The sequence below is a fragment of the Vulpes lagopus genome, chromosome 7 (genome assembly GCF_018345385.1).
Source record: "Vulpes lagopus strain Blue_001 chromosome 7, ASM1834538v1, whole genome shotgun sequence".
Lineage (NCBI taxonomy): Eukaryota > Metazoa > Chordata > Mammalia > Carnivora > Canidae > Vulpes > Vulpes lagopus.
This window is the reverse complement of record NC_054830.1, coordinates 116822068-116844840: the sequence shown is the minus strand read 5'-3', so window position 1 is coordinate 116844840 and position 22773 is coordinate 116822068. Positions and strand designations below refer to the sequence as shown.

The window sequence follows — 22773 nt, the reverse complement described above, 5'->3', positions numbered from 1 at the left end:
GTTGAGCGCCTGCCTTTGGCCTAGGATGTGATCCTGGAGTCCCGGGAACAAGTCCCCCATCAGGCTCCCGGCATGGAGCCTGCTTCTCCCTCTGCCTGTGTCTCTACCCCTCTCTCTCTCTCTCTCTCTCTCTCTCTCTCTGTTTCTCATGAATAAATAAATAAAATCTTTTAAAAAAATTATTTTGAAACCCCTACTGTGTACTGCTATAAAGGCTGTATTGTGAATTGAGTTGCTATATATCATCAGTGGTGAAAAACTAATTCATCATGACAACTTTTATTATCACTATATTGTTTTTATAATTCATTGGAAAATAGCACCTCATTTGATCCTAACAACTTAAATATACTACATAACATATAGTGTGGTCTTCTGAGAGCATATAGGAATCATCAAGAATATTATCCTTTCCTCTCATAATAAAGTATATAAAGTTGGACTAGTTTTGACATGAAATTGATAGATTTCTTACACTTGTTCTTGATTTGATAAGAATCTTTCCAAAAACTTTTGCAAAGAATCATGACACCTTTGTTGAAATCAAATACAAAAATCACAAAACATCAGACCTTTCATCGGTACCTGAAATGAAAGAATAATTAATGGCATATGAGCTAGGAGAAAGGCAATATTTAACAACTGATAATGACCAGAGAGATTTGCTCATGTCCTCCACTGACAATGAGTAAGTAGTTCTGTGTATTGGGCACTATGTTGGGTGTCATGGCAGTCACTACAATGAAGAACATAAGGCCTTTGCCTATAAGGAAAGTAAGAACGGAGGAAAGGAATATTGTAAGATTTGATCTTTTTTCAAAGAAGAGATGAGGTAGCTTCAGAAAATACATTAAAGCTTAGATGAGATGAGGTGATGTTGTTTTTTGCTAGACACCATTCAGAGTGCTTTTACATATATAATATAATGAAGTAGGCACCATTATCATCACATTTTATGCAGAATAGAGACTCAGGGACTTGCCCAAGAACATAATAGCTGTGGAAGTATTGAAGCCAAAATTCGAATGCCCAAGCAGTCTAATCTGAACCAGCAGCCTAAGTTCATTTATTTACACAGCGTCACTAGATTTAGGGAGAATAAAGATACAGAAGGCAGAGTACCTTCCATGAAGAGTCTGTGCATCTTTTGACTATGGTAAGTCCATTTTCTCAACTATATTTTTTTTTAATGTTTTTTTTTTATTATTTATTTTTGATAGCCATACGAGAGAGAGAGAGAGGCAGATACACAGGCAGAGGGAGAAGCAGGCTCCATGCACTGGGAGCCTGACGTGGGATTCGATCCTGGGTCTTCCAGGATCGCGCCCTGGGCCAAAGGCAGGCGCCAAACCGCTGCGCCACCCAGGGATCCCCATTTTCTCAACTATAAATCCAAGATTCCTTTCCATTCAACACTTCTAACGTTGAAAGGATTTCTTATGTTATGCAGAGGACAGAGGGCGCATCTTTAGCTAATTCTTGAGCACTGGGACTTTCTGTGTGGGTGGTCAGACAGGTAACACTCTGACACCTCTGCTCAGACCTGACCATAGGGACCTTGGTGGTTGCAGTTTCAGCCTTGTACTGTGATGTGTGTAATATTCATAGATTCCAGTTTTTAAAAACCACAGTGGGGTTCTTCTTTGCATAAGCACAGAGTGTTTCTACAAAGTAATGTGACTGCTTTGTTTTAAAAACATGTGAATGTTGTCTCTTTAAAAGCAGTCACCAAAGGAACTCAAGAACTTTTCCAAAAATGCTGCAATTGCACAAAATCTTTTTGAAACTCTTCTTGCAGAGTTACTTTCAAAGCCTGGAGCCCATTCTTTGAATAGTCATAAGGTTGGCAAATCCTTGTCCTTTGAGAATGAGTTCAATTTCTGGAAACAACCTGAAGCCAAATGTGGTGAATAAAGTGGATAAGAATAATTTAAATATGTTTATACTACTTTTGGATAGGATCATTTTTGATCCCAAAACAAGGTGTGACTATAAAATGATAAGACCAAGTTTCTAGTGATACTTAAAACTAGTTTCTACATTTCCAAATTCAAGTTATTACTTTGTAACTTCATTATGAAAACGGGAAAATGTTATAGTTATTATTCTATCCTAAAATAATTTTTCATTGTTTATAATATATCCAGGTAGGTGTTAGATATATCATAAGCATTGAGAAAATACATTGAGTATGCAGATGTAACATGTGATATCTGTTTGTTGAAGTGTATTCCCAGTGTATTAGGGAAAACAATTTGTGAAAAACTTTGCCTGAGTTTAGACAGCGAAATAAGTGAAGTTCAGCTGTCATAATCTTCCTGTTAGTATTATCTCGTCCTTTATTATACATTAAGGAAATTTGTATGCTAATTACATTTTTTTCAGGCCCTATCAGAGCTTTACTCTAGGTGGACTTTTTTCACCCATGCCAGGCATCACTCCTGTGACTTTTCCATAGGATGGCTATCAATAATCAGCATGAAGCTTTCCATTTTTCTCTAAGTGTCACCTGTTAATATCTGTGAGATGATGGGTGTACTACCTGTTAAGTCCTAGAGCCTTCTTAAAGACAAGCGTATTTTCTTATTTCTGATTTTTGGTCCAAATGGATTTATTACCATAGCAGTTTTATCTGAGATCTGATATTTATGCTATAGTCTTTGGTAACTTGTATGTGCTATGTCTCTGCTCTTCTATAATCCACTAGAACTCAACAAACATGTCCCTACCACTTATGCTCTGCTGGGCATACAAGGCTAAATGACATGTGTGCCATGCCTGTAGAAGCTCACAGTCTGGGGAGGAGAGAGTGGGGGGTATGGGCGCGCACACATAACGAATACCATGTGACGAAAATTTCACAGTAGTCATCTGCTGCTAATGGGAAGAGAGATGTAGACAATTTGTTTTCCTTGAGGTGAGCTGAGGTAAGAAGTGATGTTTAAGTGTGGTTGAGGGACAAAAAGGAATTTGGCCTCAGATGAAGGGAGAAAACTATTCTAGGCAGAAGGAAGAACAGAGATAGGTTGCTTGAGAGTTCAAAATCATATTTTTGACACATATATAAAGGGCTCCTGTGGCTCAACTGGCAGGAGCCGGGAGAACTAGGGAGACTGGATTGGGGTCAGACCTGGAGCCCCCATTTAGAATGCGCTTCCTTGCTTCGCTTTCTTCACTTCCGGCTTTGGCTCTGCTACTGATTCTTTGGAACTTTAGGGAAGTCATTCATTCTGGTCTTCACTTCCCTCCTTTGTAAAGAAAGAGGGCTGAATGACCTGATTTGTTAGACTCCTTCCAACCTGAAGAGTAAGAGTCTTTGAAGAAACTGTCCTACTTCTCTACACTCTTCTGTAGCCTTTGTGTAATAAATTCTGTCAGACTGAACAAACCTAGGAAAGCTTTTTGAATACGAATACATTCCTTGCTTTCTGACTTGGTTTTGGCCTGTTATTACAGACTGAACAAACTTAGGAAAGCTTTTTGAATACGAATACATTCCTTACTTTCTGACTTGGTTTTGGCCTGTTATTTTTTTTTTTCTTTCATTCCCTCGGTAAACTTATGTCTGGTTAAGGCAGTATTGCCACTGGGAACATACCTAAACTGTCATTCATGTTGCATTTGAACATCCCTGCTTTGCCCTTTGGCTGCAGCTGACAGGGTCACAGTGCCTACTGGACCAGTCATAGTAGAAATATCTACCAAAGGAACTTCATGTCAAACCTATAACACAAATGGAGACCAAACTTCTTGTCAGTAGAATTGCAAGCTTCTGTCCCTAGTTCAGGTCTGAAAATAATGATATATCGCACCCGAAGACAGATGACAATTTAAGGTTCAAAGACCTTTTTGCTCTGAAATGAAGTCAGGGCATATTTGCTGACCACTTCAACTTAATCATTATAGAATTTTAAAGTGCTTTATATTCTTTTTTTTTTTTTAAGATTTTAAAAATGTATTTATGAGAGACACAGGGAAGCAGAGACATAGGCAGAGGGAGAAGCAGGCTCCCTGTGGGGAGCTCAATGTGGGACTTGATCCCAGGACCCCCGGGGATCATGATCTGAGCCAATAACAGACACTCAACACTGAGCCACCCAGGTGCCCCTAAAGCACTTTATATTCTTTAAGGACTCTTAATTACACCAGTAGTTGAACTTAACACACATATTCTGAGGGCTCACAATTGCTAGGTACTATACTGTCTACCCTGCAAGTAAAATAGCCAGTTTTTTTACCATCAGAATGGATTTACTCAGGAACAGCAGAGAAACTGCAATCTGGGACAGGCAAGCTATAGCAAAAGCCACAGGCAAGTACAGAGAACAAAGGAAAGGAACACTCCTTTACAAAGGAAAAGAGGGAGTTGGATGGTGCTGTCATAAACAAAAAGGCCATTGGTGTAAACTGGGAATTTGAAATGTAGTGGCTTCTCATTGGCCGATTGGTGGCAGGCTCTGATTGATTGAGCTGTTGCCAGGTAAGGAGAAAATCTTCCTTCCTTTCACTGTGATAGTAAAGCAGGCTTTTTCCTTTTGGGAATGCAAGGTCTGTCTCTCTCAGTTGGGTCTGCAGAGTGGGGCAACTAGTGGTTCAACTTTGAGTTCCCTTCCTTCTGGCCTCCTGACTTGATTTTCCACGAAGTTTCCTTTATTTGGTTTCAGACTACCATGTTATAAGGATTTTAGGTTGTATTAGACTTGGATCCTGCCCCCTAGACCAGATTTCACTATAACTTGAACACTATCTTTCTTTTTTTTAATTTTTATTTATTTATGATAGTCACACACACACAGAGAAAGAGAGAGAGAGAGAGGCAGAGACACAGGCAGAGGGAGAAGCAGGCTCCATGCACCGGGAGCCCAACGTGGGATTCGATCCCGGGTCTCCAGGATCGCGCCCTGGGCCAAAGACAGGTGCCAAACCGCTGCGCCACCCAGGGATCCCCACTTGAACACTATCTTAATATAACATTAAATATGAATTTCAATCTGTTGTGATAAATAAGAATATGTACAAGTTATTTTTAAGAGAATAGCAGAGGAGAAAGTAGCTCAGTGTGGACTCTGAGTAAGTAATCATGAGAATGGTTGGGATTTTCCAATGGAGAGAAGAGTAGAATCCCAAAGAGAAAGCCTTAGGAATAATTTTATGTTAGAATGAAGGACAAAAGAAGAGGCCCTAAAGGTGATGGAAAATAAGTGGCATAGCAGAACACAAAACAATAATAAAATTAAATGCATTTTATTAAATGCATTTAATAATAAAATTAAATGCATTTAATAAAATTAAATGCATTTTTTATGATTCTAAAACATATCAAGAGAAGGAGACTCTCTTGAATCATGAAAACATATCAAGAGAAGGAGACTCTCAAGAGATAGCAGGAGCATTTAGCAACACAGAGACCCCTGGAGAACTCTGCCAGAGTAATTTTGGTGGAGCATTGGAAATGGAGGTCAGACTGTGTGATTTGGGTTAATGGGAAATGAAGAAGCAGACACTGCACGGGTAGGCTTTAGCTTCAAGAGTCCACAGAGAAATGAAGGGAAGAGGGGTGCCTGGGTGGCTCAGTTGGTTAAGCATCTACCTTAAGCTCAGGTCATGATCTCAGGCTCCGAGGATGGAGCCTCACATGGGGCTCCCTGCTCAGTGGTGAACCTGATTCTCCCTCTTCCTCCTTCTCCCTACTCCCCCCACTTGTGCTATCTCAGTTGCTATCTCTGTCTCTCTCAAATAAATAAAATCTTAAAAAGAAGAAGAAAAGAAGTGAAGGAAAGAGAGGGAGGTAACTAGAGGAAGTGAGGTCAAAGGGAGATGTGTTGTTGTTTTTAATTTAAATTCTAGTTAACAGGGATGCCTGGGTGGCTCAGCGGTTGAACATCTGTCTTTGGCTTGGTGTGATCCCAGGGTTCCAGGATTGAGTCCCTCATCGGGCTCCCTGTGAGGAGCCTGCTTCTCCCTCTGCCTGTGTCTCTGCCTCTCTCTCTGTCTCACATGAATAAACAAGTAAAATATTTTTAAAAATAAAAAATCAATAAATTCTAGGTAATATCAGTACAAGGTTTTGGTTGTGTTTTTTTCCCCCATGCAAAGACATTAGAAATTTATTTTGAAAAAAGTAGAAAGATATTGACCATTCTGGAGCAGTTACACGATCAGAACTGGGTTTTTATCCCCACATCTGTTCATGACTGAAGCTGGACCAAGACTGTCAAAGAATCACTAGATTCAGAAGCAGAGCCTGTGTTTGGGAACTGAGGGCTTAAGGCTGTGTACAGGCTCAGAGATGAGCCTTTCTTTGTCTCAGCTTCATCATGGATGATATGTCCATTTATTTTTTTATTTAAATTCAGTTAATTAACTTATAGTGTATTATTAGTTTCACACATAGAGGTCAGTGATTCATTAGTCTTATATAATACCCAGTGCTATGACATCACATGCCCTCCTTAATGTCCATGACCCAGTTGCCCCATCTTCACGCCCCTCCCTTCTAGCAACCCTCAGTTTCCTATGATTAAGAGTCTCTTATAGTTTGTCTCCCTCTCTGATTTTGTCTTGTTTTATTTTTCCCTCCCTTCCCCTATGATCCTCTGTTTTGTTTCTTAAATTCCACATGAGTGAGATCATATGATAATTGTCTTTCTCTGACTGATTTCACTTAGCATAATACCTTCTAGTTCTATCTATATCATTCCAAATGGCAAGATTTTGTTGTTTCTGGTGGCTGAGTAGTATTCCATTGTGTGTGTGTGTGTGTGTGTGTGTGTGTGTGTGTGTGTGTGTGTATATATATATATATATGCCACATCTTCTTTATCCATTCATCTGTCAATGCACATCTGGGCTTTTTCTATAGTTTGGCTATTGTAGACATCGCTGCTGTAAATATTGGGGTGCAGATAAATAAATATTGGGGTTCAGATAACGGCATTTGTATCTTTGGGGTAAATACCCAATAATGCAATTGCTGGGTCACAGGGTAGCTCTATTTTCAAGTTTTTGAGGAACCTCCATAACTCTTTTCCAGAGTGACTGCACTAGCTTGCACTCCCACCAACAGTGTACAACGGTTCCCCTTTCTCGGCATCCTTGCCAACATCTGCTATTTCCTGACTCGTTCATTTTAGACATTCTGATCCAAATGATGTGGTATCTCATTATGGTTTTGATTTATATTTCCCTGATGCCACGTGATGTGGAGGATTTTCTCATTGTCTATTGGTCTATTTGTATATCTTCTTTGGAGAAATGTCTGTTCATGTTTTCTGCCCATGTCTTGATTGGATTATTTGTCCTTTGGGTATGGAGTTCATTGAGTTCTTTTTTTTTGTTTTTTTAAGACTTTATTTATTTATTCATGAGAGACACAGGCAGAGACACAGACAGAGGGAGAAGCAGGCTCCCATCAAGGAGCCCAGGGCGGGACTCGATCCCAAGACTCAGGGATCACGCCCTGGGCCGAAGGCAGACACTCAACCACTGAGCCACGCAGAGATCCCAGGTTCGTTAAGTTCTTTTTTTTTTTTTTCCGTTAAGTTCTTTGTAGACTTTGGATACTAGCCCTTTATCAAATAAGTTACTTGCAAATATCTTCTCTCATTTTATTGGTTGTCTTTTGGTTTTGTTGACTTTGCTGTGCAAAAGCTTTTTATCTTGATGAATTCCCAGTAGTTCATTTTTGTCTTGGCTTCCCTTACCTTTGGACACGTGTCTAGAAAAAGGTTGCTGTGGCCTGGGTCACAGAAGTTGCTGCCTGTGTTCTCTAGGATCTTGAAAGATTCCTGTGTCATTTTTAGGTCTTTCATCTGTTTGGAGTCTTTTTTTCTGTATGGTGTGAGGAAATGGCCCAGTTTCATGCATCTGCATGTGGCTGTCCAATTTTCCCAACACCCATTTGTTGAAGAGACCCATCTTTTTTCCATTGGATATTCTTTCCCACTTTGTCAAAGATGAGTTGACCATAGAGTTGAGGGTCCATTTCTGGATTCTCTTTTCTGTTCCATTGAGCTATGTGTCTGTTTTTTGTGCCAGTACCAAACTGTCTTGATGATTACAGCTTTGTGATACATCTTGAAGTCTGTCAGTGTGATGCCACCAGCTTTGGTTTTTCTTTTTCAATATTCCTCTGGCTATTTGGGGTCTTTTCTGATTCCATACAAATTCTAGGATTCTTTGTTCCAGCTCTGTGAAAAAAAGTTGATGGTATTTTGATAAGGATTGCATTGAATGTATAGATTCTTCTAGGTAGAATAGACATTTTAACAATATTTGTTCTTCCAATCCATGAGTGTGGGACATTTTTCCATTTCTTTGTGTCTTCCTCAATTTCTTTCATCCTTCTTTCAAAGGATGTCTTTGGTTAGGTTTATTCCTTTGCCTCTTTGCCTCTTTGGTTAGGTTTATTCCTATGTATCCTATAGTTTTTGGTGCAATTGTAAATGGGATCAACTCCTTAATTTCTCTTTCTTCTGTCTCATTATTAGTGTATAGAAATACAACTGATTTCTGTGCATTATTGTTATATCCTGCCACTTTGCTGAATTTCTATATGAGTTCTAGCAATTTTGAGGTGGAGTCTTTTGGGTTTTACACATAGAGTTTATGTCATCTGCAAAGAGTGAGAGTTTGACTTCTTTCCCTATTTTAATGACTTTTATATCTTTTTGTTGTCTGATTGCTGAAGCTAGGACTTCTAGTACTATGTTGAACAACAGTAGCAAGAGTGGACATCCCTGTCACATTCCTGACGTTAGGGGAAAAGCTCTCAATTTTTCCCATTGAGAAGGATACTTACTGTGGGCTTTTCATATATGGTTTTTATGATACTGAGGTATGTTCTCTCTATCCCTACACCATAAAGAGTTTTAATCAAGAAAGGATGCTGTACTTTGTCAAATGCTTTTTCTGCATCTATTGAGAGGATCATATGGTTCTTGTCCTTTCTTTTATTAATGTAGTGAACCACCCTTGCAGCCCAGGAATGAATCTCACTTGGTCATGGTGAATAATCCTTTTTAATGTACTGTAGGATTCTAGTGGCTAGTATCTTGGTGAGAATTTTTGCATCCATATCCATCAGGGATATTGGTCTGTAATTCTTTTTGGTGGGGTCTTTGGCTTGGGGATCAAGGTAATGCTGGCCTCATAGAGTTTGGAAGTTTTCCTTCCATTTATATTTTTTTGAAACAGCTTCAGAAGAATAGGTATTAATTCTTCTTTAAATGTTTGGTAAAGGGGCACCTTGGTGGCATAGTTAAGTGTCTGCCTTTGGCTCAGGTCATGATCCCAGAGTCCTGGGATCGAGCCTACCATCGGGCTCCCTCCTCAACACAGAGCCTGCTTCTCCCTCTGCTCCTCACCCCACTCATGTTCTCCCTCTCTCAAACAAATACAGTCTTTAAAAAAAAAAAGTATTTGGTAGAATTCCTCTGGGAAGCCATCCAGCCATGGACTCTTGTTTTTTGGGAGTTTTTTTTATTACTCCTTCAACTTCTTTGCTGGTTATGCATCTGTTTAGGTTTTCTATTTCTTTCTGTTTCGGTTTTGGTAGTGATGCGTCTCTAGGAATGCATCTGTTTCTTCCAGATTGCCTAATTAGTTGGCATATAGTTGCTCATAATATGTTCTTATAATGTTTATATTTTTATATTTCTTCAGTGTTTTGATCTCTCCTCTTTCATTCATGATTTTATTTATTTGGGTCCTTTTTCTTTTCTTTTTGATAAGTCTGACCAGGGGTTTATTGAACTTATTAATTCTTTCAAAGAACCAACTCCTAGTTTTGTTGACCTGTTCTACTGTTCTTTTGGTTTCTTTCATTGATTCCTGCTCTAATCTTTATTAATTCTCTTTTCCTGCTGGGTTTAGGCTTTATTTGCTGTTCTTTTTCCAGCTCCTTTAGATGTAAAGTCATGTTGTGAATGTGAGACCTTTCTTTTTTCTTGAGAAAGGCTTGTATTGCTATATACTTCACTCTTAGGACTGCCTTTGCTGCATCCCAAAGGTTTTGAACAGTTGTGTTTTCATTTCTATTTGTTTCCATGAACTTTTAAAATTCTTCTTTGACTTCCTGGTCGACCCATTCCTTCTTCAGTAGGATGCTCTTTAGCCTACACATATTTGAGTTCAAAGCCCTTGTTTCCTCGATTTTCTGCTCAGATGATCTGCCCATTGCAGTGAGTGGGGGATTAAAGCCCCTTACTATTGTTGTATTATTATTGATGTATTTTTTTAATTCTTTATAATTGTTATTCTGAACTCTAGTTCCGACATCTTACTTATGCCCATACTGATTAGGTCCCTGGCAGTCAGTACTGCCTCTTGTTCTCTTTTTTGAGGTGAGTTTTTCCATCTTGTCATTCTTGCAGAAAGTGGTCACTTTTCTATTTGTAGAATTGCAGCAATTCTTTTCTTAGATCTCTGGTTGAGTTCTCATGTCTTCAGAGTGATTTGATAGCTACCTAGCTGAATTCCTGGGACCAGACAAACTAAGGTCTCCTACTCCTCCACCATCTTGCACTCTTCTCAAGGTTTTGGTTTTTAAATGACAGAGCTTTGTGATGTTGTCCATAAACTGCAAGAAAGCCAGCAGAGAGGGGAAAGATGAAGATGGAGCCCAAAGGTGGAATGCTAGAACAAACCCAGAGATATGGGAAAATGGGCTTGAACATCACTAGAGGAGAGCCCTTGTCTTCTGAAACTGGGAGAACACACAGATGCAGTAGGTGCAGATACCATTGTAGGTCAGGGGAACCAAGTATTCAGCTTCTCTGAATACTTCAGTTTTCTGTTTTCTTAGCTAAGTCATGATGTGGGTCTTTTCATCCAGAGGTATGGGTTGTGTATGGCTAGGCACTTGACAGCATGGAGAGTATTTAGAAAGCAGGCTGAGGGAATAGGAGGAGAGGATGGCCAAGGGTTGCTGATAGTCCCATGACAGCAGCAATAATCCACAGTCAGGGCTCATATTCCCCCTTTAGTAGTGCTTACAGCCCAGGGTTGAGAAAGTAAAAAGACTGATGTTGAGCTGAGCTTGGGGTGTTGATGCTGGCAGGAGGACTGGCATATCCAGAAACAGAAAGTGAATCAGTCACAGAGGTGATCTGAGCTGCTTGAGGAAAAAAGTCCAAACGGCATTGATCAGCCTAGGAGAATATGGAATATCAAAGATTGTTATCTGTGTCTGAGGCCAAAAAATACCTGTGGCAGGAGTGGCAGGGGCAGGAGCTAGAATGATAGAAGATTACAGGCAGACAGCTGGAGAGAGCCAAGTGGTTGGATGCCATTCACGTGAACATCGAAAGATCTAAGTTTCAAAGTTCTCAAGAAAGGGAAGAGGTCCGTATGTTGGAGAGTGTAGGCAATAAGGAACATTAAATGCAGCTCTGTCAAAACTAACTCACAGGAGGTTGGACTTCGTATGCTGAGTAGAGCTGAAAGTAGACTTTATTTTTTAAACTCCAGGGGACTAACACAATTAAAAATAAGAATAGTTAATAGGTTGGCTGGTCATCAGAAAATATTTTAATCAATTACCTATCTTACCAACAGAAACAAATATGAAAAACAAATTGGAGGAAAAAGTACAGACAAGCAACAAGAAGTATGAAATAACCAGAAATAAGTTTAAGAGGACTTAAAAACAATATAGCTACTACAGGAGATAATTAATAGAAAAGTTTACCTTGTTTGAAAGGAAAACTTAACATCATCAAGATAGTTGTATTCCTTATATTTTAAGTTCAAACTGAATTTCTCAGTGACTCTCTCCAACATTACAGACTGAATCTAAAATTCCTCTGAAAGAATAAGCTTGTAGAACATCCAGGCTAAATCTAAATGGTAGAAGGTAGACTCATGGCTTATGACAGATTCTCAAGCTCTAGGATTTAACTTCAGCACATCTTACCTGTTAACATCCAATCTCATCGCCAACCACCTTATTTAAGTGATTATTTACATTACTCATAATTTTGAAACAAACTCATTCAAAAACTCTATTTAAAACGTACTTTCCAAGTTATATTCAAATTTATGCATTGTAAAACAGAGATTTTCATGTGAGCCTTGTGTTTAAAACCCCTCTCTAAACATTTACTTGAAATCTGCTCTGGTTTAAGACCTTGAACATAACTGGTGTCCCAAAATCCATTGTTGTCCTTTTTCTTCTCTTTTTAAAAGACATTTTAAACAAATTAACATATGTGCTTAGAACAAGCTGACGGTAGTAAAACCTTGACCACCACAGATCATAGCAAAAAAATAAAAGAAAAATCACTAGTAATTTTATCTCCCAAAGAAAATTCAAACATGATTTGTATTTTGATTTTAGATAATGCATTTAACTAATATAGAAACTTCATTCCTGAGGGTGGCATTACATATTCATCATTAATGGGGATTATTTTTCTAGAAGTACTAGTTTGTGCTGATAAATATACTCCTCTTTCCCAGCCCACATTATAGGATCACTGGGTCAAAGAATCAGAAGTAATTGATTTGCTTCTCACTTGGCCTAATAATCTCTGGCTTCGTTTACATTCACTTCAGTAGTTTAAATATTTTAGTGGGTATAAAACTGAAATCTTAAAAAGGTTTGAAGTAGGGGCACCTGGGGGGCTCAGTTGGTTAGGCATCCCACTCTTGATTTCTGCTCAGCTCATGATCTCAGGGAGGTAAGACTGAGCCTTAACGGCAGGCTCCTCACTCATGCCTAAGATCCTCTTTCTCCCTCTACCTCTGCCCTCCCTCTCTAAAGAAAAAAGAAAAAAAAATGACATGAAGTAGAATGTTCATTTTTACAGCCCACCCACCATCTCCCAGGTGGTTCTGACATATAAGGTGCTTAGGCCCCACTTTCAGAATCACTAATTTATGGAGTTCACAGATTTTACCAGAAACCATATGGCTCAAGCCTACCTAAAATGGCCTGTTGTGGAAGAGAAGAAAGTGCTTCAGCTTTATTTGTATTCTCTGTCCTGGTTTTGGTAAGTGCTGTTTCAGTCTGTGTGTTCGTGTCTTAAGTCAGGCTCCCGTTAATTAGTAAGAAAACCAGGCCTTCCAAGCAAAAACTTGAGGCTGTAGAGCCTGCTCACTCGCACTCTCTTTCCCATCTTCCTCCTCTTTTGTCTCCAAAGACCCTTTACCTGGACACCTACTCCCTCCCAACCCCCCCACCCCAAAGAAACCAGCCTTCTCTCAGCTGTGGTGGGAAGATGCCACCAGTGACTTCATGTGTTGGTATTACATTCATAACAGTAAGACTAGAGACAGATGCCTTCTAGTACCCCCTCCCCGGTTCTAGCTTACCTTTTTATTTTATTTTTATTTTTATTTTTTTTCTGGCTTACTTTTTTAGAGATTATTCCAAAGAGATGTAGGGGTGTATAATGGGGTGGGGGCTGGAGGAGCAAGCAGGGATAGTGGGGAGGAGATTCAGGTCTACTACAAAATAGGCTACCCATTATCTCCCATGATTAGCCAACTTTACTGTGCAAGTAGCTGCTTTTAAAATTAGCTAGCCTTCAGCTCAGAAAATGCATTTCCTCAGCATTCTTTCTAGGATAACCTGATAGTTTGGTATGTGAAGCCTTTCAAAGAGAGGGTAGCTCTTTTTCATGAACAGGACTCTAGGGTTTTTGTTCTAAGAATTGGCAAGAACTAACTTCTTGCAAAGATAAAAGGGCAATTGTCATTTGTGGTATATATTTATGATTGACAAAGTCTGAGCACCAAGTACTTTTGAGAGAGAGCTGATCATTGCACCTAGAATGCCGTATTTTGTTTCAAACCCACATACTGCTTGCTTTTTAGATGCTTAACTTTCCATCATTTTTTGTGCCCAGGAGGGCTGACCTAATCCTACAAATTCTCAAAGACCAATAAGTGCATCTACAGGAAAGCCTAGACAACTCCAAGTACCAGCACAGCCCAAGGCCTCACTGACAAATGGGATTGATGAGCCAGAGGAAATGGCTCACACCACATGTGTCTGCTGAGCAGCACGTTTCTCTCAAGAACATCCCTTGGGTGTTGAAAGGCAGGGGTTGGGGGATGGTAGAGAGGAGCAGGTGCAGCATGAGCTGCAGGCAGGATATGAGTGTGGCACTAATATCCCAACTCATGTCATGAGGGCTCATCCAATTAGATACATTTTGCTCACAGTGACAACCAGCTTCTTGATGACCTGTGTAATTGCAAGTCTCTTTTCCTTCATCCCCAAGAAGACCTAATTTGGCCCAGGTGTTGGGATTAGGAACTATTTCTGTTTTCCCCAGAGTAGCCAGAGCAACTAGGTCCCCCCAAAAAAGAGAGTCCAGAACATGGAGATATCGTAGGGTTACTTGCTATGGCCAAGCCAGCAACAGCCTTATATACTGATGCAGGGAATGTGAACTCTTCCAAATCCCCTATTGGATAGTCCCAATATCCAGCATGTGCCTAGAGATGATTTATTTCACTCTAACCCTATGTACTGGAAAAATAATTTTCTCTCTACTCCTCTGAGTCTTTAGCTGAGTCTCCCATAATAAAAGGTAGATTCACAAGAACACTATTAACATGTTTACCTTATGTACACGTGGGAGATAGCCAGGGAAGTATGAGTAACTCAAAAAGAGGTGGCTTTAGAAGTTAGTATTAAATACCATCTTTATAGAGAAGGGGGAGGGAGGATATGAGCCTCTCAGAGGAGAGTAAATGATTTTTAGGAAAGAAGGGCCTGAAGAAGAATAGGCAGGAGATATGACAATTTATGACAGATTGTCGGTGTGGGTGTGAACTTCTAGTCTATTCTTTGGTGATGAGTCAATCCTTCATGGTTGATGAAACTCCCAGGAAATTCCTTCTGGAGAATCTATCTTTAGGCAGGGAAGGGAGGTTCAGAGCAAGCCTGTCTGTGCATTTTCTCTCCTTTAAATGCCTACAGCTCAAAATAGACCACATACCGAAGCAGCATCTTTTGGGGTGATATGGCCTACTACTCTTCAATAATAATAATACACAATGCTAATACTTTCCCTAAACAATAGATTTCACTTTTTAAAAAAGATTTTATTTATTTATTTATTTGTTTGTTTGTTTATTTATGAGAGAGCATGAGTAGGGGGAGGGGCACAGGGAGAGGGAGAGGGAGAAGCAGACTCCCCACTGAGCAGGGAGCCCCATGGAGGACTCCATCCCTGGACCCCAAGATCCTGAGTTGAGCCGAAGCCAGACACTTAACTGACTGAGCCACCCAGGTGTCCCTCACTTATTTTTTTAATCAGTGACAGTTGTTAATCCTTTTGGGGTTTGACGTTGATACTGTGTTTATTTTTTTTGTATTCAACTTACAGATGCAGTGATAATATAGGGATTTACTTCAAAATAAGTGGGAGTTGGGAGGAGAGGGAGAGACATAGATGAAACCAGATTAGCCATGAGTAAATAATCATTCTTTTGTCTACTTTGTATATATCATAAAACTTTCATAGTAAGTAGTTGGAATTTTTTTCTAATCATTTATGAAAAGAAGTGGGAACTTTTAATTACCCAGCCAGCTGTGATATAAACTAAGTATTAATCCCCCCAAATAGATCAGCCTGAGTTTTTCTAATGAGATCTAGGACTGATCTTCAAACACTGTCACTATTCTCTTTATGAACACCACCTAGCTTCATTAGTCAAACAGAAAATGCATATACTACCATAAACTCCTTTCCTCCAAATTTTTAAAAATGGAAAAAATATTTTCTAAATTAAAGCATGATAGGACAGAGAGCAGCTCTATGCAGTGCAGGTTTGTAGTACATGCTGTGGGGCGGGGGGGGGGGACCCAGAGTGGAGGCAAGAAAGCTTAGGCTCTCATTCAGACACTGAAATATGATAAACATCCCTTAGGAAGATGCCACTCCCAGAAACCATGCATTGGGCTGCTCTTAGGAAGCCACAGATCATGGAACAGATTCTTTTCCTTGAGCCTTATCCATTTCAGAGGTGTAAAATGAAGAAAAGCAATCTTGTGTTCTTCTAGTTTCTTGGAATCAGCAATATCTAAGCATTGCCCTTTAGACTCTTAAGAAAATAAGGCCAACTAAGGTCTGATGGCCTCTTCCAACAGCAATGATGAGCCCATATGGGCTTGGTGAGGCTGACTCCACTGCCTTTCACCCAGTTTCCTGGAAAGAAACAGTCAAGCTTCCTCGATGGAAATGTACCTTCTTGACCCACAAATATTTGCTGTATCATTTTGTCAATCTTTGCCTGGAAGAACTGGAAGGGCACACCATTGCCTCACTAAAACCACCCCTGACTAGTTTGGTCCAGGTTTGCCAGAACAGGATCCACCCCCTCTCCCCCAGCATAAAATTTCTCTGACCTTTCCCGTGCCAGTCTTCCCAGGTCCAGGAATCCCAAGTGAAGTACATCCCTTCCTGTTGCTATTTATGCTGTCTGGTGTAGCCAGAAAGGGCTCTGGGCTTGAAATCTGAATGCCTGGCCTCTTGAGGCCTGATTTATGGAATGTGAAGTACTTCAGGGAAATGAGGAGAGCACTTAAGGGATACAGAAAACTGTGGACCCTGCCCATCAGGAGCTTATGGCCCAAGGGGGGAAAAGACAAGTAAACTGTAGCTAGTCACAATTTTAAAACAAACCCCTCATTAAAGCATGCGGTTGTCTTGGCAGTCATACCTTATAGGGTGCTGGGAAGGAGCATTTTATTTTATCTTTTAAAATTTTGTTTATTCATGAGAGACACAGAGAGAGAGGCAGAGACATAGGCAGAGGGAGAAGCAGGCTCCCCACGGAGAGCCCAATGCGGGACTCGATCCCAGGACTCCGAGATCATGACCTGAGCCAAAGACAGACGCTCAACCACTGAGCCACCCATGCATCCCAGGAGGAGCATTTTTTTTTTTAATTTATGATAGTCACACACAGAAAGAGAGAGAGGCAGAGACATAGGCAGAGGGAGAAGCAGGCTCCATGCACTGGGAGCCCGATGTGGGATTCGATCCCGGGGTCTCCAGGATCGCGCCCTGGGCCAAGGGCAGGCGCTAAACTGCTGTGCCACCCAGGGATCCCAGGAGGAGCATTTTAAAAAGAAAAGTCAGTCCTTAGGGCACACAAGGAACTGGGCAAGGTTCTCTATAGGATGAGGTCCCACCAGAGCTAATCTTGGAAAATAATCAGTGCTTGCCAGGCCCAAGAAAGACGGCTTAGGAAGCCTAAGCACATGATTGGGGAAGTATGCAGGAGGTTAAAATCCAAAGACGGAGGTTCCAAATTGCAGAGGGCCTCCCTAATTCATCTCCAGCTGCATCCTGGAGGCACTGGAGGTCCGGAAGGGTTTCATGGGGAGGAGGTGGGGAGATGATGTGACTGTCATACCATATTGGGGTTTTTTCAAGATCACAGGGTAACGTGATCTTCCATACAGAGGAAGTGAGATGGAGGAAGTGTCTCTTATAGCTCAGATGAGGTAGCGAGGTAGAGTGGGGTCCAGGCAGAGGACATGGAGGACCCCAGCGAAGCCAGAAGAACCAGGAAAGAACAGGCAGGGGCGTAACTGGAAAATATTAAGAAGGTAAATTTCACAGGTCTTGGTGTCTGAATGAGTTTGGTGGGAAACCGATAATCAAGGTGTGGGAGTAATGGGGGTTCTAGGCACTCAGATTATTGTGTAGTCCCTCAGGGCCCTTCCATAATTTCCTTACTTGTGACATATGGATAATGGGTGTCCTACACATTCGCCTCGGACAGTTTTCACAAGGGCTGGTATGGGCCCATGCACGGCGTGGGTGTGCATGCTCTTTGAGAATCGCAGTGCAAATTTAAAGTCATTTGGAAAATCCTATATGGGGTGGCAAAGGAGAGGGCGGAGGCAGAGAACAGGTATTTGGTGAAGCAATATATTTTCAGCACAGGTAAAGAAGATGCATATCTGTGGTGGGAGAAATTAAGAACAGGAAATAAGGATGTCAGATACAAGATTTGTTAAAATGTATTTCATGGCACCTGGGTGGCTGAGTCACTTGAGCGTCCGACTCTTGATCTCAGCTCAGGTCTTGATCTCAAGGTTGTGAGTTGTTTTTTTTGTTTTGTTTTGTTTTTTATCTATTTAGGCTTACTGCTTCTATTTTTCTTGGAAGAGGTACTAATTTTCATGTAAAAATTACACTAGTTCTAATTCTTCTATCCTATGAAAGTTCCGTATCTTAGAAATACTGGGATAAACATTTCTTCTCAATAGCAGTAAGTTACTCGATAATTATTACATATTTTGATACATGTAATAACAATTATTATATATTATGTATTTAATTGTATCATATTAATAATATGATATATGCTATATTATATGTGATATATTATGATATAAATATCAAATAATTTTCTGACAGTGATACATGTTAAACACAGGGATAGATTCCAGGGGGAGAAAAACACAGATAAGAGACAGTTAATGGGTTTACTTTCATGAACAGGTTACATTAATAATTTTGAATCTTGAGGGACACCTGGGTGGCTCAACAGTTTGAGTGTCTGCCTTTGGCTCAGGGCGTGATCCTGGGGTCCTGGGATCAAGTCCCACATCAGGCTCCTCGCAGGGAGCCTGCTTCTCCATCTGCCTGGGTCTCTGCCTCTCTCTGTGTCTTTCATGAATAAATAAGTAATATCTTTAAAAAATAATAATAGTTTTGAATCTTGAAACTCAAAATAACCAAAGATGTACTCTTTTTAAATTTTTTGCCATAAGATAATATGAACTGTTCTTTGCTTAAGGAGGTATTTAGTTTGGAAGTGTTTTAGTTAAACCAAAGCGTCTTATAGAAATATGGTTTTCTCTAATCTATGGATGTTGCATTTTTTTTAAAAGGGAGCCTGGTTGGTGCAGTCAGTCCGTTAAGCATCTAACTCTTGATTTCGGCTCAGGTCATGATCTCAGGGTCCTGAGATTGAGCCCTGCGTCGGGCTCCATGCTTAGCGGTGAGTCTGCTTCTCTCCCTCTCCTCTGCCCCACCCCCCTTACTCACATGCTGTCTCTCAAATAAATAACCTTTAAAAAATAAAATTTAATTTATAAACAAATCAAAATAAGCAACAGTACCTTTTTTGTCTAGTGGTTGAGTCTCCTTAATTTTCATTACACATAAATCCTGAGTCTTAGTAATATAAACCATTTAAGCAAAGAGAATTTTCGTGGGCACTGATGACATCCAAAGGGCCCATGCCTATTTTGATCACTGAGGGGGATGTGGACTAATCTGAAGCTGACTTCTGGAAATTCCTTTATGGCAAAGCCCAGTGAACACCCTGAGCTGTCCTCACATACATGCAATTCTGAACTGTGAGATCAGAGTACAGAAGCCCGAGGAAGTAGTACTGCTGAGTTGGAGTGGGGAAAACAAAGGAGAAACAGTTTTCCAGAGCTCTCTCTGGTGCTATTTTGGACTCTTGTGGCAACTTTTAACTCCGCTGGGATGCCCATGGACCTGAGTCTTTTAGCTCTCTGGCTTTTGATCTCCCCCCTGCCCCTCCTCCCGCCCCCTATGTAGAACAGAAAGAGTTCCGGGAAATGAAGGGTGTAAGAGGAAAGAAAGCACTTTAGTCATCACAGATGACAGTCATGGTGGCAGGAGGAAGCTCCTGTCTCCTGTCTCCAGTCTTCAAATCCAGTTGCCTCCTCCAGCAGCTGAAGCCCAAAGCAGCACAGCCTGTTTCCACGGATACAGTGGGGGCTCCTCAAAACAAGAACAAACATTGCTCTTCAAGGCAGCTTCCAGTGTCCCTGGCTTGGGGTTTTGTGTGTGTGTGTGTTTTTTTTTTATTGCTTTTTTTTTTTTTAATGTTACTGTGCTATTAATAGGTAAAATATTTCCTTCTGGTTAAGTACATGTATTTCTGGCACAATACATTCCCTCTCTCTCCCAAATAAAAGTTGCTATCTATCATGCATGGTAACAAGAGAAATGAAACTTAATTCAGGAGGCATTTGTATTCACATAAAGACATGTTCTGCCCATGTCCTTGACTAGTGATGTCCTGCTGGGTGGGGGTGGGAGGGAGGTCCCTATGTTTCCCTCTTTTTCTCTTACCACTTGGTCCTCTTCCTTTTCAATGCTGGAAAAGCACCTATAAATACAGACTTCCTCACATTCCTCTTGTCCAGTACCCATGTATCAGAGGACAATTTTCTCAGGAGTATCATTTTTTAAAAAAAGATTTCATTTATCTATTTGTGAGAGAGAGAGAATGCATGAGTTGGAGGGGGAGAGAGAGGTACAACTCAAGCAGACTCCCCACTGAGCACAGAGCTGGTCTCACGGGGCTCCATCTCACAACCCTGAGATCATGAGCTGAGCTGAAATCAAGAGTGGGATGCTCAGCCAACAAACCCACCCAAGCACCTCTCAGGAGTATCATTTTGAGAAAGTTGTCCCTCATTTTAGGTCAGGGCCCTGTTATTTTCTCAAAAACTGAAGGCTTCTCTCCCAGCAGCACATGTAGGCCTCAGCCACTTGATTTTCTATCATTCCACTCACCTCTTCTTAGGTTTTTGCTCTACAGACACCTTCTCTGTGGCAGTCCTAACACCCATGTTAATTGTTCCTTTCTCTTTGCACATTGTAACTATTTTTTTTAAGATTTTATTTGTTTATTCATGAGAGACACAGAGAGGCAGAGACCTAGGCAAAGGGAGAAGTAGACTCCTTGCAAGGAGCCCGATGTCAGACATGATCCCAGGACCCAGGATCACACCTTGAGCCAAAGGCAGACGCTCAACCGCTGAGCCACCTATGTGTCCCGCACACTGTAACTTTTTATGACTTCTGCCTTGAAGCCTTTATCCTCACAATTTTGTATTGTCCTTGGTCCTCTTTCCCTTTAAATTGTGGTTCCAAATTGATACTCTGTGATGGAACCATACACATGCATTATCATCTTTATTCTGGGTTTTAATGGGGTTGATAGAATAGTGGGTTTAGTTTTTTTTTTTTTTTTTTTTTTTATTTATTTATGATAGTCACACAGAGAGAGAGAGAGAGAGAGGCAGAGACATAGGCAGAGGGAGAAGCAGGCTCCATGCACCGGGAGCCCGATGTGGGATTTGATCCCGGGTCTCCAGGATTGCGCCCTGGGCCAAAGGCAGGCGCTAAACCACTGTGCCACTCAGGGATCCCTAGTTTTTTTGTTTTTTTTTTTTAAACGTGTGCCAGTTGTCTTTATTTCAGATGTAAATCTGTTGAGGAAGGTGACAGTGCTTAAATATTTGTTCTTCCCTTCTTCCTTGCCCGGTTCAGGATGTGGTGGTAGATTCAAAGACTATGCATGTGGCTGTTTACCTTGGATATCACCTCTCTTTTGGTATAAAGGTGTTTAAAGCTCCTTGAAAGAACTTCTTAATTATCCTTAAATTCTCGCATTCCTGTTTTGGGCGATAGGCACATTTGTGAATTTGAACAGTTAAAAGTCCAATTTAGGTAAAACAGCTTTGTTTTTATCATTCAGAATTGCTTGTAATTGCAAATGGCTATTTTATCACATGGCATATTCTTTTTCTGCATTATGTCCCATAAATATATTCCCAGTGATCCAGTTGCTCCCCCATAATCTAGGCTTTAATTTATAGTTACTTCTCAAGTACCTGAGGTACTTTCTGATCTTACTTAATATTCATGATATTTTGAATATTTTCCATAATAGCTAAAGATTTGTTAATATTATACTTTCTCTAAATTTTCTTCCCTGGATTTCATGCCCTTCTGTATTCCTAACTTTCTGTTTTGCTAAATATTTAATTCTGCTCTTAAAATCTAGTTATTTCCCATATACATCCTTCAGGCCAAAGAGTTAATAAATATTGTCGAAGATATCTTAGGTCCATGAAAGTGGCTTATTCTGACATTTAGCAATTGCTGATAGAAAAACAACTTCAAAAAAAGGGGTGGAGATAGAAATTTAAAAAATTTTAAAGTCTTTGCCCCTGAGAAAATTGTACTCTCGGGGATCCCTGGGTGGTTCAGCAATTAAGTGTCTGCCTTCGGCCCAGGGCACCATCCTGGAGACCCGGGATCGAGTCCCACATCAGGCTCCCTGCATGGAGCCTGCTTTTCCCTCTGCCTGTGTCTCTGCCTCTCTCTCTCTCTCTCTCTGTGTGTCTCTCGTGGATAAATAAAATCTTAAAAAAAAAAAAAAAAAAGGAAAATTGTACTCTTGTATAAAGGAGCTATAGTAAACATATTTTTAGAAATTTTTTTAGCACTGAGCAGTGAAACCTACAAAATACTATCTATATGCCCAGAGTGTAACTCATTGTCCGCAGCATCCATTTGCCTTTCCTGGAAATTGGAAAAGTCCCTTGCTGTCTCCTTGATGTATTTCCTTGTCATGTTATTTTATTCTTTTCCATTTGTGCTTGGTCTCACTACTGAGAAGTTACTTAGTTTGATTATAATTTTGCTTGCGATCTTCTCTTCCATCAATGAAGATGGTTTTTTTGAGTCTCCACAAGGTTTCAAATGATCACTCACCTAACTAGTGATCCGTGTGAGGAATAAGTTTGTACACGGTGCTGATTCAGTGTAAGGGAAAGTGGAAAGACAGCCTTTTTCTCCTTTCTCCCACCTTCAACGTGGGCGTCTTCCAACACAAGTTGTAAATCACACCTGGGAATGAGTTTATGATGTAGCTTGAAACAAAATGTAAACCCAAGCCCTTTTTAAAATGTCGATTGTTGGGGCACCTGGCTGCCTTGGTCTGTAGCGCATGTGACTCTGGATTTCC

The 22773-nt window shown here is 40.5% G+C and overlaps 1 protein-coding gene across 4 annotated transcripts in view; it reads left to right on the top strand.

Annotated features, from left to right (window-relative positions):
- Positions 1-22773, top strand: part of GRAMD2B (GRAM domain containing 2B) — a 111256-nt gene that overhangs the window by 48218 nt on the left and 40265 nt on the right. The gene's annotated exons all lie outside the window — the stretch shown is intronic.